The 17,519-nt window shown below is 46.0% G+C and overlaps 1 protein-coding gene and 1 non-coding gene across 6 annotated transcripts in view; one reads left to right on the top strand and one right to left on the bottom strand.

The window, feature by feature from the left end:
- The window catches only part of MAB21L3 (mab-21 like 3), an 88,260-nt gene extending 80,368 nt beyond the window's left edge, over positions 1–7,892 (top strand). For 4 of the 5 annotated variants that reach the window (XR_012075879.1, XR_012075877.1, XR_012075876.1 and 1 more), the window contains one exon: positions 4,706–7,892. The gene's annotated coding sequence lies outside the window, so the exon portion shown is untranslated. Of the gene's footprint in view, positions 1–4,247 lie in introns of all 5 variants that reach the window. The other variant, XM_072967944.1, reaches the window with a different exon arrangement.
- A 288-nt stretch (positions 7,893–8,180) lies between these two features.
- On the bottom strand, positions 8,181–8,254 carry TRNAI-AAU (transfer RNA isoleucine (anticodon AAU)). Its single transcript has one exon. It is a non-coding gene; the product is annotated as a tRNA-Ile (tRNA).
- Between the last annotated feature and the right edge of the window lie 9,265 nt (positions 8,255–17,519).

The following is a 17,519-nucleotide window of genomic DNA, read 5'->3' as shown; positions in this document are numbered from 1 at the left end:
AACATTCCAATAAAAGTGAAGATTCAATCAGTCTGAATGTTTTATGCAGCCCTGTGCCAAATATTTGGAATAATTAAAAATGGCTTAGTTTGGAGGCTGTCATACTTGCACTGGAGTGTATGGGGGGGTTAGGTATTGGATGAAAAGAAGTGTTCAGCAATATAGCTTTTCTTTTTATGATGTGCTATTTAATATTTTGTGTGTCATGAACACTTTCATGAATCTGCTCAAACTATGGATGGACCCCTCCTCCCCAGAAAAAGAGCCAATGTGCACTCTTTTGCAAAATCTGCAAATAATTTTGGGAGATTCCTTGATACCCTGACATTTATCCAAGGGCTCTAAGCTATAGCCTTGTAATGTCCTTGATGGGTATCGTGATGGGAAAAAAAGATTACATGTGAGGAAATAAGCAAAACAGAACAGTGAAATCAAGAAGTTGGATGGACACTTGTTAGCTGTGTGACCTTGTCTGAATCTTTTTTAAGACCTCCATTTTACCTAATAAAATAGAACTAGTAAAGTTATTTCAAGAACCGAGTGGATCATGTATCAGATTGTTTAAAATTACACAGCACTTTACAAATGTTGGCTTAAAAATGAAATTACCAATAAATCCAAACAGCGTGATGGCTTTTGCTTCCTAGTTGAACTTACTGAATACAAAACTGTGCACCCCATGAGGGCACACCTCAAAGTAGGTTTTGCAGTTTCAAGGAGCAGAAGGTTCCTTCTCCACAAGCAAATGCCATTCTCAAATACGTGGGTTGAGCCCTGCACCTTTTCTTCAGCAGCTGGTTTGAAAAGAAAGGCACCAACCGAAACATCCCTAACCCATGGACAAGCGCTACTCCCAGTGGGTGAAGTCAGGACATGCCAGTGTTGCTGGAAGACTGGGAATGGAGAGCAAATGAAACAGAATTCTAAATGCTCCTTCTGCTGCCTGTCCCAGGCAAGCACCTAGCCCTGGGACCCCTCATCACACTCACCACTGGCACCATCCCAGGCCTTAATTGGTCCCCTCTGTGAATCTACTCGAAGTCTCTCATACCCTTCAAGGCAGGAATGCCATCTCCCATCCCCTCTCCATGGTGCCCACTTCTCACTCTTCCCTTCTACTCCTTCCCATCCTTACTTCCTTCCAGTGTAAGAGGCCCAGCTTCCTCTCTTGTTTCTCAGATTTTCACAGCATTCTTTCCTTCCCATGCCCAGCTGCCTTGGCAGCCACCCCTTCTCCACTGAAGAGCAAAATACCCACCAGATTTTCCCCAGAGACCGATCAACAGAGAGTTACAGAGGGCGGCAGACGTCTGAGGCACTGAGGTCTGGGGTGGACAGACCTGGCTCCTGTCTCTGTCTCTGCAGAGCATGCAGTCAGGGCACAGATTTCCTCCCTGCCTCTCCCAGTGCAAGCAGACAGCTGACTTGGGAAATTAGGAGGTTTTGCTGGGTGATGAAGAACATCACCAATGAGAAAGCAGCAGAAAGTTACTATCAGTTACTATCAGAGGCAAAGCAAGTCCCAGATATGCCAGAGCCCCAGTGATGTTGCTGATAGCACAGCCGTCCCTGGGGACCTGATTCCTCCAGTTGGTGCAGGACCCATGCTGCCTGCTTCTTAGGTCCAGCTTCTTCAATTAGTGGGGTGACTGTCTATACTTGGGAAGCTCAAGGACTGTGAGAAGGGCCAGTTTCTCTGCATTCTGTACTTCTGAGATTGAACTCTATAATTGTGGTGCAGGGGATGAGGAAGGAGGCAGGTCCAGGTCCCAGTCTCCTCCATGTCCATCATGCCCCAACCCCACAAGACTGTGAACCAGCTGCGCCTCCTGATTCAAGCTTTCTTCTCATCCCGTAAACTCCCAGGCCCCTGCCACACGCACCAACAACAGAAGTTGGAGAAACTGATGCCCAGAGAGCTTTCTGGTTTCCCACCCATCCAGAGAGTGGCTGGTGCCTGGGAGGGGTTTTGCAGAGAAGGCGGACCAGCCAGACCGTGCAAGGCACAGGGAGCGGGGCAGCTGGTAGGTGGGTTGACTCCTGGCTTCGGTATCACTTCAGGAGGCTGCTTCAGATGAAAATGGCTTGTCTCCTCAGCGGGTCTCAGCAGAGCCTCCTTCAGATTTACAGCGGCTCGGGAAGCAAGGGAGAAGGAAGATCTGCAGCAAATGGGCACCTTCCCTCCTCTCATCCGACTGTATCCTGGCTTCATGAACAGTCCTCTGGAACACACTGGCTCCCTGACTTGTGGTTATAAGAATGAAAAGGTTATGATCTTAGCAAACCATGTTCATCTTTAGAACCATTTTCATGAACACTGCACAGTCTTTGCAGACTCTGATCCGACCCTTGGCCCCATAGCCCTCTTCCCTTCTCTCTCCCTGTCTTTCTTTTTGCACCCGATCTGGGATAAGCTGAAAGTGTTCATTTCCCTACACCAGTCTCCTGGCCTTAACTTCCAAGGGAGCTTCTAACTACAGGTTTGTCCTTCTCTGTGGACAGCAGGCTGATTGTTATTGTTTGGTCCTTTTGGGGCTGCATGGAGCTTCCTTTCTTTCATCTCTGCTTCATTTGTGTGTGTTTTTATTTAATTTGTCTAACAAAAGCATCACTACAACGTCCCCCTTGTCATGACTCTATTCATTTTCCAAGTTTTTCTTTTTTATTTCCCCCTCCCCTCTCGATAACAAGGACGATTTCAGGTTTGTTTAGTCCTGGAGGTGTAAATATAGGAGAAAGAACATGGCCTTAGGGTCACTAAAGCCTCTGTGTGGTCAGGTCCCCCTGCTGCCACTTGCCAGCTGTGATGCGCAGTTAACCTGTACGAAGAGGTGCTGGGGAGAAAAGAATCTCTCCTTCCTCTCCTAGAGGGATGTCTTGAGGGTAAAGTGAGCATGGGTAAAAGAAAGTACCAAAAATGAGTATAAAACCCATATTCATTCCCATGTGTCAGCATTAGTCTGTACCAGTCACCAGGCTGAGCTCTTTACATGCTACTTCATTTCATCCTCAAGATGATGCAATAAGGGGCAGTGTCATTACTCCCCATGTTTACTCGTGAGTAACTTGAGGCTTAGGGGTGTTGAATAATTGGTCCAAGATCACACAGCATGTTAAAGAAAAGAGCCAGGATTTGAATCAAGTCAGTCTGGCACCAGACTGTGGCTGTTAACCACTGTACCATCCTGACCCCATCATTCAGCTGGATGCTGGTCCTGACTGTGTCACTCCACTCCAAGAAGTCAAGTGAGTGGGAGACAGTGAAAGTCCCAGCATGCTCTCTGAGGGGTTGTTCATTGTGTAGCGGTCTGGAGAGGAATCCCTCGCCAAAATTTTGCTTGAGCTTCCAGGATCAAAACTCATGCCATTGATTAATGGGGCAGCATGGTGTGAAGATAATTAGCATCTGTGTCTGCAGTTAAAGAGCCCAAACTGTAACGTTAGGCAGGTCGGTCTCTCTGGCTTCTTAAATCCTCCCTGGAAAGAGGAGGAGCTTGGACAAGAAAACCATTAGGGTCTGTGTAAGTCACAACAGTAATAATAGCTAACACTTATTAAGTACTTGCTGAGTGCTAGAGATTTTTCTAAGTGCTTTATGTTCAGTCTTACATAGTTCTCACAACAACCCTAAGATGTAGGCACTGCTGTTATCATTCCCTTTTTGTAGGTGAGGAAACTGAGGCACAAGAAGGCTTGCCCAAAGTCACATAAAGAGAAGCAAAGCTGAGAACCCACACACTTAACCACGCAATTATCTCTCCTCTTAACTGATAGGAATTACATGATTAGTTGCCTTGGATGGATGGGTAACCGTGTTTCATCACTTTATAGCCTGCCCCAGCTTTTCCCTACTCCAGGTGAAAAATAGTGTATGTTTTTCATACCCCATCACACTGCCTGGGACATCGTAGGTGATCAGTAAATAATTTGCTTACCTGATTTTCTGGTCATTAAAATAATTGCATGGAAAAAGACATGGAAACAAACAAGAATACACCAAGAAGTAGAAAATAATGAAGCTATATAACTGGGGGAAATGATCTGACTCAGACCTTTTCATATGAACTCTCCTGCCAGAGAATAATCCAAAGATAAAACCCAATATGAGGCCACATAGTTTTTATCTCCATGAAACAACCGCCAAAAAAGAAAAAAAGAAAAAGAAAAAGAAAATCGAATTATCTCAGTTGCAGAAACTTGATTATTGACTTTGGCAGTGCTTTTTCCATCTCTTTGTGCCAATAAAGTTATTAGAATTGAATTGAGAGAGGCAGACGCACAAGAAGAGCTGAGACAAGATGCTGAGCAGTTGAAATCAATGATTTGCGTAGCTGATCCCCTGCCAAAGGCTACACCAGCTCCCAGGAGGAATCCACCACTCTGGCCAGCAGTCCAGCACTGCAGAAGCTGCAGGTCAGATTTCTGGAGGGGACTCCCAGGTGGCTGGCGACCAACAGGTATGGGAAGAAGGAAAAGAGGGCCCTTTCTGCTACCAAGGGCCAGACAAGCTAGCACCCATCAGGGTGGAGAACAGTGGGGCTTTGCTAGACTCACTGTCCTCCCCAGGCTGTGGAAAGGGAAAGGAGGCAGAGAAGGAGGATGGCAGAGAACACAGTGTTATTCACAATCTGTTTGTGACAGGAAGAGAGAGTGGCTTAATAACCCAAAGCCAGATTAATGGAATATTCCTTCTCTCTCTTGGCAGAGCTGGTCCTCCAGTGCTATCACCCATCAAATAGACGGCTGCTGCAGGAGTCATGGAGCTAATTAACAAATCTTCCCCTCAAGTGTGCCAAAACCCATTCCATTAGGACTGCAAAGGTCGTAAGTGTTTAGATATCAACTTAATGAGTAAACCATTAGCATTCTCTGGAAGCCATCGTGAGCGCTTGGCATCCCTTCCAGTCACTTCCTCCTTTGAAATCAGCTACCTCCCCACCTTCTCCTAGGTCAACCCTAAGCATCTTCCTTCTGGTCACATTCTCTATCATCCACTCAATCATGAAGCATCAGAGCCACCATTGAAAGTTTGTGTCCAAATCTCTGCAAATGATTGCACCTTTGTGAATTTCCACAAAGATCCAAGCAAGGGTATTGGCTTTTGATTAGCTGAATTGTGTATATATTTGCTTCCCTGTGTACATATTTTCTACAACAACAATAACAATCACTAACACAATAATAACAAGTATTGAATACTTGTCACATGTCAGGCACTCTTTTAAACACTTAGATTATTTAGGGAATCTGTGTAACCTATGAGAGACAGACTAGGAATACTGACATAGGGGGTTCTCCAACAATCCTACATTGCAGGACAAAGTCTAAAGCTCCACTCACTTGCCCAGAGTTTTCAATCAACTTAAAAGCTCCCCATTATAGATGAATAGTCCACTCTCTCAATCATGATTGGATATCCAAATACTACTGACTATCTGAGAGCTGATAACGTGGACAATAAACACCAAGGTGAACAACACACAAACAAAAACAAAAGTAGTGTGTGGAGGTACTGAGAACATGCAAGGAGAGGAGAATTCAACTCTGTGTAAACTATTTCTTTACAGAGACAAGAGAAGATACTACATCCAAGAAAAAAAGACCAGGGTGAAACAGAAAAGGAAGGTTTAGAGGCTAAAATGAAATTCTTAGAAATTGAAAATAGGAGAAATTAAAACCTCAATAGTTAGTCTCTCAGAAAGTAGAGCAAAATTTCAAAGATATTTTTAAAAAATGGAGAGAAAAGAAAGCAAAATTAGAATACTAGTCCAAGAAGTCCAATTTATAAATAATAGGAGTTCCAGAGAGAGAACAAGAAAAAATAGAAAGTGGAAAGGAGACAATCACAAATGAAATGACTCCCTCAAATTTCCCCGAGATTAGAAAAAGACAAAAGTTTCCAGTTTCAAAGGCTACATGAAATAGTCAACACTTTGGAAAACAATAGATCCACAGTTAGGCTCCTCATTGGACATTTTCAAAAAATTGGTGGAAATAGAGTCTATGCAATTTGAGAGAAAGAAGAAAGTCACATAAAAAGAATAAGAAATTAGAAATAACTTTGGACTCCTCAGTAGCATCCCTGGAAACAAAAAGAAAATGAGGCAATGTATTTAAAATTCTGAAAGGAAATGCTCTCCAACTTAGAGTTCTATACCCAGCCAAATTATCCAAAATGTACCAAGATAGAAGAAAGACATCTGACATACAGTGTCTCAAAAAAACGTATTTCCCATGCAACCTTCCCAAGGAAGGGAAAGGTATAATAGGAACAGAAATTTCAACACAGGAGAGAAGTCAAAGTTATTTCCAGGAGGCTGGAGAAAAAAGATCCCAGAATGACACTGTACACCAACCACAGAGGGCAGTGGCCCAGATTGGAATACCACCAGTTAAGAGGTAGACATGCTGGAGCTGCCCAGAGTCACTCTATTGTCTCTGTAAACCATGGATAGAATGTCGAATTAAGCTTGGCCCATATTCTCAACATGTGCTCTTCTCTACTCTTTGCTTGCTGAGCTTGGTTCACCCCTACAGAAGTACTCCACTGTGACCTGCTCCTAAGAGCTGAAGTAGCCCGTGAAGGACTTAGGGGCAGAATATACAAAGCAGTCCCTTTTCCCTGAAAATTTTCGTGTAGAAAGGTCTCAGAAGCCCATGTGCACAAGAAATAGAAGGAATCTGGAGGGAATATGGGATGAAAACTGCTAGAATACCCAACAATATCTGCTAAGCCTATAATTGGTATGAAGCCTGGAGTATGAATAGGAATTCAGCTTTTAAATATTCACATCCCACTGTCTTCCAGGTTATTTTCAGCTAAAGATGTTCTCTGTTTGGATTCCAGGGCCACACTCACATACTCAGCTGCTGTTCCCAGAGTAGGTCCTTTGTGCTGGCATGGGGGGGGGTGGTCCAAAGAGTGAGGCTTCTGTCCTTCGTTGCTCACTGGGCCAGAATCAGCACTCCTGTGTCAACCATCTAGGCCTAGCATTGAGCTTAATGACTTTCTCTTGGGGGTTCTTGGACCCTTTGCTGACAGCTAACACCATTTCAAACCATATCAATAATTGGAAAGATGATAAACATGTCAGGATCTAGGACTTCTAGGTTCTAAGAGGTTCTTTGACTTTAAGCAATTTGGTCTAATTTCTTCCTAGGGGTATTGAAAAGATCAGGCTTTGTCAAACACAGAAAAGTTCCTGTCACTTCTTTCCCCTCTAGATAATGGGTGCCTATGAAGCTTACATTGAGGGAATACTCAAGTGACTTGAGAAAAAAGATTTGCCTTCAGAGGACCTGCTTGTCTCCACTCAGACAGATGACAACTGACCTATTACATGACAGTTTCTGTTGCTAAAGTTCCACCTAAGTTGGTACCAGCTTTGCCCTAGTAGAAAAACTTTCAATGAAATTTGAGACCTGCTAACTTTCTACACTGCATTTTAGTTCTTTATATCCATGTCTTTTTCTAGACCAAGTTCTTTGAGGGCAGAATCCACATAACTGAGGATTCTGAGGATTCTTTTTTTCCTCCCGATTTTTTTTAAATTGAAATATAGTTGTTTTATGATGTTGTATTACTTTCTGCTGTACAGCATAGTGATTCATACACACACACACACACACACACACACACATAAATATACACAGTCTTTTTCATTATAAGTTATTACAAGATATTGAATATACTTCCCTGTGCTATACAGCAGAACCTTGTTGTTTATTTTATATATAGTAGTTTGTATCTGCTAATCCCAAACCCCTAAATTATCCTTTTCCCTCCCCTTTTGTAATCATACGTTTGTTTTCTATGTCTGTGAGTGTTTCTATCTTGTAAATAAGCTAATTTGTATCACTTTTTAGATTCCATATATAAGTGGCATATGATATTTGTCTTTCTCGGTATGACTTACTTCACTTAGAATGGTCATCTCTAGGCCCATCCCATATTGCTGCAAATGGCATTGTTTGACTCTTTTTTATGGCTGAGTAGTATTCTACCACACACTCAGGCGCGTGCACACACGCGCGTATACACACACTCACACACATATCTCACATCTTTATCCAGTCATCTGCTGATGGATATTTAGGCTGCTTCCATGCCTTGGCTATTGTATTTTAATTTTTTTAGGGAGGAGATAATTAGGTTATTTATTTATATTTATTTATTTTAATGGAGGTACTGGGGATTGAACCCAGGACCTTGTGCATATTAAGCATGTGCTCTACCACTGAGCTATACCCTTCCCCCTTGGCTATTGTAAATAGTGCTGCTGTGAACATTGAGGTGCATGCATATTTTCAAATTAGTGTTTTCTCTGGCTATATGCCCAGGAGGGAGATTGCTGGATCATATGGTAACTCTATTTTTAGTTTTTTGGGGAATCTGAATTCTTTATATCCCCCTTTCCCTACCTCCCAGCGCCCAGTATGGTGCCCGGCACGGAGTAGCTGCTCAGTGTATATTTACGGAGTGAACAAATGAATAAATCATCGAATTCATGCTGACTCCTGAGACAGCAAGACACATAAATCATGTTAGGATAAGGCAGTTCTGCCTGTTTCCAGAAAACTCAGATGCATAATTGAGCATTAAAATAAAGTCTCATGAACATGAATGTGAGGTGAGAAAGCTTTTTAAAATTAGTGACAATGATACATTATAAAAATAAAGAAATTCACTTCTATATAAGAACTTACCTCAATTCAAACTAGGCCAACACAGGGTTCTATGATGGAAGCCTTAGTGGATAGAAGCATGACCTGTTATTTACACAGTAATCATTAACATATTGACAGATACTTCTGAAGTGTTGAGGGTTCTTGAAAGCTGTTGCTCTTTTCAATATTTTAAGCATTCCTTATTGAATTGCATTTTATTTAAAAATACTGTAGAGCCAGAGCATTCATACAGTGCAAGGGAATATAAATTGGCACAAACACTTTGGCAGCATCTACTGAAGCTGAACAAACGTCCAGCCTGTTACCCTGCGATACCATTCTTGGACATACACCCAACAGAATGAGTGCTATGACCCCAATGCATGTAGCCAAGAATGTTTGTGGCAGCACTATTTCTAATAGCCCCAGATTGCAAAAGACATTAGTATCTATCAACAGATAGAAAAACTGTGATATGTATTTCCATAGTGGAATACTTCATAGCAATAAAAAAGAACTCGCTAACCCTTGCACACAATAAAAGACACATTACTGAGAGAAAGAAATTAGATACCAAAGAACATACATCATGTGATCCTATTTATAAGAAGACAAAGAACAGGCAAAACTCTATAGCAATAGAGGTCAGAGGATGGTTACTTCTGTGAGGGATACTGTCTGGGTGGGGCCACGAGAGAGCCTTCAAGTGTGCTGAAAGTATGCTGTAGGTTGGAGTCGTTGGCTTCATGGACATATACATACATACATACATACACAAAAATTCATAAAGCTACACTCTTTGTGTTCTTCAGTGTAAGTTACACCTCAACTGAAAAAATACTGTGAAACTCAGTTCTATTTTTTAAAAAAAAGCTCCATGGATTACAACAAAAATGTTTAAGACAGAGTTCCTGACCTGAAAGAGACACAAAATTAATTACAGAAGATAAGATATACATTCAAATAAACATGCTGTAAAGCAGTGTCTGAAGATGTTGGATGAGTGGTCCAAGTGGATGTCACAGGGTTGCAGAGAAGTGATGGAACAGGGAAGGAAAACGGAGCACATGACAGCTGAGCTCAGCTCTGAGCATCTTCTACATGCTTGCTCCATCAATTTTGTCTCTCTTAAATCTCCTTTAAAGCCTTTTTCCTATGCAAATCATTATATTCTAGTTTCCTCTACTGAACTTTCCTCCTTGGGGAATCCTCCAAGCTCTCTCCTTCCCTTCCTAGCTGAGTTTCTGGAATAGTCTTCCTACTATCACCACTTCCTGCATTTCATTCACTTCTTTACCTACTGCCTCTGGCTTCTCCCAGCATCTCCTACAGAATCATCTTCCACCTGGTCAGCAGTAGGGACCCAGGTGCCAGATCTGATGACTCCTTTTCACTCCTTACATTCCTTGACCTTTGCATCATTCAACACCTTCAAACACTTCCCCTTTCTTCTGAAGTCACCCTTCCTTTGTTTTCTGATAAGCCTGTCTCCTCTTTGCTTGCTCTCCTTGTGGAGCTCACTTTCCTCTGCCCTTGGCGTTCTCTGGTGCAGCACCCTTAGTTTGCTCCTCTGTCCATGTTTGTACTCTCCCTAGGCAAGCTTTCATCTCCACCTGCTGCGGTCCCTGGGACCCGCAATCTCCAGACCACACCTCTCTCTGAGACTTGGATTGCTATACACATCACCTGAGGGGTACCTCAGTTTGACTGCCTCATTTAAAAAGCAAAAGCAGCCTATCAAAAATGTAATCATTGTCTTCTCCAGCACATTTTCCCCTTAGCACCCAGGTACAAGCCAATGACTGGTACCTCCATCCACTCAAAGAAACCAGGAAGTCATCCCGGAGCTCCCCCTCTTTTCTCCCTCCCCCGTATGCCCATGGTGCCTACCTTTGGAACAACCTTAAGGCTTTGTTTTGGTCCCCAGTCATTGCTCTCCTGCAAATCCCAGTCACTGCTTACTCCTGTCCTTGCTCATAGCCTCATCTTCATCTAGGTCATCTCATGATGATCTTCCTACAGTTGGAATTTGATCATACCACTTTCCAGCTTCCCTTCCAAAATCAGCACCCTGCTGCTTAGTCTGGACCACCAGCCTCAATGTCTTCTTTCTGGACTCACCTCCTGCCTCTTTGTCTCAGGTAGCCTGAGCTCCACCCATAGTGAGCTTGAGCACTTCAACTGTTCCACACTCTCTTATCCGCATGAATCTCTCTCTCCCTCTTCTTACCTCCATCAGAGAATGCCTGGCGGTGCTTCAAATCCTGACTCCCGCAGATAGAGGTGGACCCCCGTTCCCCTGCCCCTGTAACACCTGCAATATGGGAGCTGTTTGCCTGTTTTCCCCACTGGCTGGCCTCTCAGAAGGTAGAAATATTTTTATGTCTTATTCATCTTTGTATCCTAAGCACATAGCTCAAAATTGGTGCTCAAAATATTTGTTGCATAAATGAGGAAATGTTCAGTCCTTAGGTATATAGGCTTTTTTGCTTCAAAGATACTTAGCTCAGCAACTGCATTTTGAGCATCATCACTGTTTCTATTTCTGAATCTAATTGCTATTGCACAAAACTGTTCAGGGCAGAAACTGCAGTAAGTGGAATGGTCCAGCGACTCCCTTCCAATGCAAATGCTCCATGCTCTTAGGAAACTGCTGCAGTCTCAAAAGGGTGTAGGCCTCCGGAATTTTAGGCAAGAAAAAGAAATTACTGTAAGGTATGCTGCCTGGAAGAGTCTTACCCCACTGTTGATTCAATCCCCTTTCTCCAGGATTGCTACCTCCTCTCTCCTGCAATTCAGATCAATGACATTAAAAAATCACAAATCTAGGAAATCCAGGACAGTCCCAGGGGCGTATGAATTACTGCACAGGCCAGAAACCAAGGCCCAAGGGGACAGAGTTCTTTAGGTCCTGCCAGATGCTGGATGTCCTTCCTGGTGGCAAGGTCGCGGGGTCATGGGACACACCACACGGAGAGCAGCCAACCATGAATTTACCTGAAACTTCGGTTGACGTACGTTCTGTGCTTACCCTCCACTCCCTCTGGGGTAATGAGTCCTGGGAGTTTATTACTTGCTGGAACCGAAATAGATTCCTTTCACGTACGTAACCTGAAAGCCCTCTTGTTTCAAGGTCACCAGCCCCTTCCCCAACCAGCGCTTCCAGGATGGAGTGAACAAGGACTTGCTCCCGAGCCCTGCGCGTCCCGTGGGGCTTTGTGGGCCTCCAGCAGCCCCTGTCAGCCTTCCGCTTTCCAGACTGAAGGAGACACATGGTGTCTGGAGGAAGGCCGCGGACATAAATACCGAATGATGATTATGGAGCCCATGATGGAAAGAGCTGCCTTTTTAAAAGATTTCAGATTCTAGCCATGAATCTGAGAAGTGAGAATTACTAATAAATCATTGCCAAACAGAGTGGAGAGACAACAGACAAGAGAGTTGAGGTCCCCCCTGGAGCCAGCGAGGTGCACTGTTTCCAGAGCTTCCCTCAGGGGGTTCTGTTTCCAAGTGAGGAGCACCCCTTTGTGTGTGTGGCAGGCTGCCTTTGCGAGGTGGCTGGATGCTGCCGAGCCTTTCTGAGGCCTTGTGTGGTGAGCCTGTTAGGAGGAGGAAGGAGAGAAGGAAGATCTGGTAGAGAAAGAGGAAGCCTCCTCAGTGCCCGGCTCCTGTTTGATGCCAGGCGCTGCTCTGGGTGGTCTGCGCAGGTCATGTCCCTGAGCCTCCGTTATGACCCTTTGAAGGAGCAGAAAGTGAGGAAAAAGGGGTTCCAGGAGGCTGGGGAGCATGTCCAGGATGCTAGAAGCAGTGGGTCTGGACTTCAGAGCCAGGCCTGTTGGAGCCCAAAGCCCGTTGTGTTCGCGGCACTGCCCTGGGCCCCCTCCCTAGAGGGCCGTGTGGCCCCATGTGACCCTCCTGCCCTCCCAGAGGCATGGTTTTTGCCCCTGTTCAGGACAACAGGATGGTTCCCCTTCCTGCCTCCTCCATCCTCCACAGACTTTTATGGCCAGAGCGCACCCAGGCCTGCAGGTGCTACAGGAGCTGGCCGGGCACCCCGCCCTCCTTTCTTTTCCTGGCCTTACCTCCTTGCAGGAAGCATGGGAACAAGATGGCAGCAGTGACTCATCGCTAGAAGAATGAAATCTTGAGTCGGGACAGCCCCGAGTGCGTGGCTGGATTCTCTGACAATGGAAGAATGTCCCCTGAGGTTTGAAGGTCATTACCACTCATGGCTCTAAAAACGAAGGCTGAGAAAGGACCGCAGCCAGGGCTGGGGGTGGGAGTGCAGACTAGGGGGAGCAGGAGTGGAGACCACAACACTTTCCAGGGTGCACAAGGAAGAAGAAAGGGCTGGGAGACCGTTCTGTGCCTGTAATTGGAGCTCTTCATAATGTTAGACAATTCCCAAGTGTTTTTTAATTGGCAGATTAACCTGGCCTTCACAGATGGTGAACTTTCTCCACATCACAGGCCAGGCATGCAGAGGCCCTCACGTTTCAGTGGTTTAACCTGTGAAGTGCATGAGGCATTCTGCCCAAGCACACACTCGGGAAGGCTCCTGGGTCCTCACCCCAGGAGGCGTCATGCTTCTGCTGAGTAACAGATGACATTTGTTATTCTCTCTGCGGCTCCTTCTCCTCCCCCAGGCTCATCCAGGGCCTGACCGTTGGGCTCCCCAGAAAGACAGCTGTCCAGGCAGCTCTGCCAGCCTGGGCTCCTGCACCGTGGCTCAGGGGTGTCCCCCCTGCCCTCGGGTGATGTGGCCCAAGCACAGCCAGCTTCTAAGCTGGGGAGGCGCCTAGGGGTGGGCAAGCCAGAGGCTGGGGCCTGGGGCTTTGGAAGGACAGCAGACACCTCTGAGGGTACCCTCATTCCTGAATGTTTCACTGACCACTTCTGGGGACCAAATTGTATCCCCCCCAACCCCCCCCCAAAATCATATTGTTACATGAGAGTAGGTTCTTGCCTTGTGCAGGAAAGAATTCAAGAGTGAGCCATAGTAAAGTGAAGGCAAGTTTATTTAGGGAGATACAGGCTCCATAGACAGAATGTGGTCTGTTTCAGAAGGGAGAGAGTCCCCAAGGTGTTGAGAGTGGTTTTTATGGGCTGGGTAATTTTTAAAAATTTTTTTATATTTAATTAATTTATTATTGTATTATTTAATTATTTAATTTTGGCAGTGGAGGGGAGGTAATCAGGTTTATTTATTTTTAGAGGAGGTACTGGGGACTGAACCCAGGGCCTCGTGCACGCTAAGCTACGCATGCGCTCTTCCAAGTGAGCTACACCCCCCCCCCCCCGGGCTGGGTAATTTCGGATGTTAACAAGTGGGAGGATTATTCCAACTGTTTGGAGGAGGGGAGGGAATGTGGCCCCCTGCCCACTTTTTGGCCTTTAATAGTCAGCCTGGGATCTGTCATGGCACCTGTGGGTATGTCATTTAGCAGCGAATGTATTACAATGATCATATAATGAGGCTCAAGGTCTACTGGAAGTCAAATCTTCCACCATCTTGGGCCCAGTTGGTTCTCAGCAGTTTATGTCATATCCTCAATGGCTGTGTCATGCTTTTTTAATGGTTGTGCCCTGCCCTCTTCCCTCCTGTCTCAATATGTTGAAAACCTAACCTCAAATATGACTGTATTTGGAGATGGTGCCTATAAGTACGTATTTAGGGTTCAGTGAGGCCGTAGGGTGGAGCCCTGATCTGTTAGGATCAGTGCCCTGGTATGAAGAGACACCAGGCAGATTGTGTCCTCTCTCTCTGTCATGTGAGGACACAGTGAGAAGGTGGCCCCATCTGCAAGCTAGGAAGAGGGCTCTCACCAGAATCTCAATTGGCTGGCACCTTGATCTTGGACTTCCAGTCTCCAGCACTGCGACAAATAAATCTTTGCTGTTTAAGCCACCCAGTCCGTGGTATTTATTACAGCAGCTGGTGCTGACTAGTACAACCCCCAAGGTGTCAGTTGCCACCTGAGCAGACTGACCCTCAGTTTCCCTCTGCTTCTGGCCATGAATTTTCATTGCAGTCTGAGTAACCATTGTGCTACAATATCACCTTGTAAAAATGATTGCCGAGGTGCTATTCAGGGAGAATGTGCTCAGAGAAGGAAATCCTCTGGCCTGTCTTACTGCATCCCCCCTTCCAGGTCAGTATTGTGCCAGCACTAGGGCCCTGACAGTGTCCCCCAGACAGCCAGCTCACAGCTTTGTGTCCCTCTCTGCAAAAATCCTGAAAGTTACGGCAGTTCACAAGGAATCCAGTTTCCTTAGGAAAATGCAGTTTTATCCAGGCTGAAAGAACTTAATGGATAGAAAAAAAGCTGGCTTTAGAAACTGGGTGTGATTTATAAAAATACTCTAGACGGAAGTCCTTTTCACTAGGCCTTCCTTCCTATCAAAAATACAAGGCTTTAAAATTTTGGTATTTTTACTTGAATTTCTCAAACACATTTGTCTTCTGTGAAATAAAGGTACGCGTGGATTTGAAACGAGTACTGGAGTCGATTTCATGAGACTGAATCTGCCTTAGGCTTAGGGAATGGCCAGATAGGACCCAGGGCAACCACCCAGAGAGAATGAGGGAGGGGGTGGGACTGCGGGAGGAAGAGGGTGGGGCTGGGGGGAGGGAGGGGGTGGGACTAGGGGAGGGAGGAGTGGGACTAGGGGGAAGTAGGGGTGGGGCTACGGGGAAGGAGGGGGTGGGGCTGGGGGAGGGAGGAGGGGGTGGGGCTGGGGGAGGGAGGGAGGGGGTGGGCACACCAGGAAGCCTGGTGCTCACCGGTTCAAGACTCCAGCAAGGTAACCCCTCAGTAACCCTCGATGTTATTTGAGCCCTCTGTCTCCAGTTCCAGCAGTAACCATGAGCATTCCTGACCACAGGCAGGTGTGAACAGAGGTTTCATCCCATCTGTCCAGGCCTCATCCCAGCCTCTGCTTTTGGCCCCTAAGGTGCTAAAATGCCACCCTGATGCTGCACTCCCCTAGCCCCATGGCCCAGAGGCACCACGAGACCCACACAGATGTGTTCTGCTCACCTTCTCATCACAGAAGCACACTCGAGATCCCCTCTTGGCCTCCATGAGAGTGTTGTGCGAACTGGAGCTTGGAACCCCCTATTTTCTCCTTGGATCCCAGACACAAACAGGAAAAAAGCCTGCATGCCTAGGACGTTTGTGAGCTCCAGGGCCCACAACATTTCTTAGGCCCGAGAATGCAAGTCTGTCATTATGGTATTTGCAGAACCAGAGACTGTAGTTAAGGCTTCAAGATGATGCTTATTATAACCCTTTCTTGACTCTCATGCCAAAAACACCACATGAAGAGTCTTTCTCAAGGAAATTTGCCAGAGAAGGCAGAATGCATCAGATCACAGAGAAATTGTTTTGGGTTAGTTTCAAGCTGTAGAGTCTGTGGGAGGAAAAGGCTTCCCCGAAGGCTGCCCTGGGGAAGGGGAACCCACACAGGGCTGTGCTTTGCGTGACTCAAGGGGATGCCATCCCCAGGAATTATGATGGGAATGGCACCCCCTAGGAGTGAAGACCTGGCAGTCCTGATGCCACCCATAGGAAGTGGGCAACTACAGAAGACATCGAATCCTGAATTAAGGATTAGTGATGGGGGAGAGAGGCGCTTCCGAGGACAGCTGAGGATTCTGAGCTCTCCTTGCGGAGCACAAAGAGGGAGACAGGCAGTCACCAGAGCCCATCACATCAAACTCCCAAAGGAATCACGTCGGGGTGGGAGGAACAGAAGCACTTTCACACCAGTGAATTTCCAATTTTCTAAAACCGTTTCGAACCCATGTTCATTACTCAGTGATCAAAAGTCATCCTGCTGTTTTGAATGTCTCCTTTTTAAAAAACCCATAATGCAATTGGAGACATTGCATTCACATCATTAATGTAACTATTAATGATATTAACTACGAAATTTAAAAAACCTAAGCTATGGTAGCATTTCCTCTTTTATCTGCTATTCCTTCGCCCATGCGGAGGAAAGAAAGTGACCTGCACGCAGTCCTGCTCTAGGACTGCTCAGGAAGCGGTCTAGGGATGGATGGGGAGAACCAACAACGGTCAGGGAGATGCTCTGTCAGCAAACATTTATTGGACACCTGCTATGTGTCGGGTGTATAAAGATGGTTTCTGCTTCTGTGTCATTTTAGAATCATCCACGAAGCAGACACCAAAACAATTTGAGGTGTAAGAAATGTACGGGGGAAATGCCTGTGAAAGATTAAGGAGAGAGAAGCAGGAGCAGGTGAGGAGAGTCTTCAGACTTGATGCAGGTCTAACAACACCTGTGAAAAAGCGCAGGAAGGAGGAGGGTCAGACCCAGGGCAGCTCTGAGCAGGTCTCAGCCAGGCCAGCGGAGAGCTTCCCAAACCAAGGCTGCTGGAGGGAGGAGCTCCCCCTGGGGCAGGAACAGACCAGCTCCAGGACCCCCGGTGTTCTTGCTGGCTGAGGACAGACTGGGAGAAGTGGGAACGCCATGATGGATACAAAAGGCAGCAGCTGGAGGCTGTCAAGTTCATTGCCCATAGCAGGTGCTTTTGTAGATCTGAGTGGAGCACTTCCACGGCCGACACAGCTTCCAGGAGCTCTCCGTTTAGACAGATACACGTACACGTCACGGCTCTAGTCCAAGCCTGCAGGCGAGCCCTTTGGGGTCAGGTGTCTGTTCCATGTTCAGTCAGCCACAGCCTGGGTTGGAGGTAAAACCCACGGTATACAGCATGGCTGCCTGGAGAGAGAGGGCTGTGATACATGAATAGGCACCGCCGGCAGGTCCAGGAAAGAAGGGAGATGGTTGATATAATGCAGTTATGAACAAGGTGCAGCGGCAGG

This window comes from Vicugna pacos, chromosome 9 (genome assembly GCF_048564905.1).
Source record: "Vicugna pacos chromosome 9, VicPac4, whole genome shotgun sequence".
In the NCBI taxonomy this organism is placed as follows: Eukaryota; Metazoa; Chordata; class Mammalia; order Artiodactyla; family Camelidae; genus Vicugna; species Vicugna pacos.
Note: the sequence above shows the minus strand (reverse complement) of the source record. Positions and strands in the feature narration are given on the sequence as shown.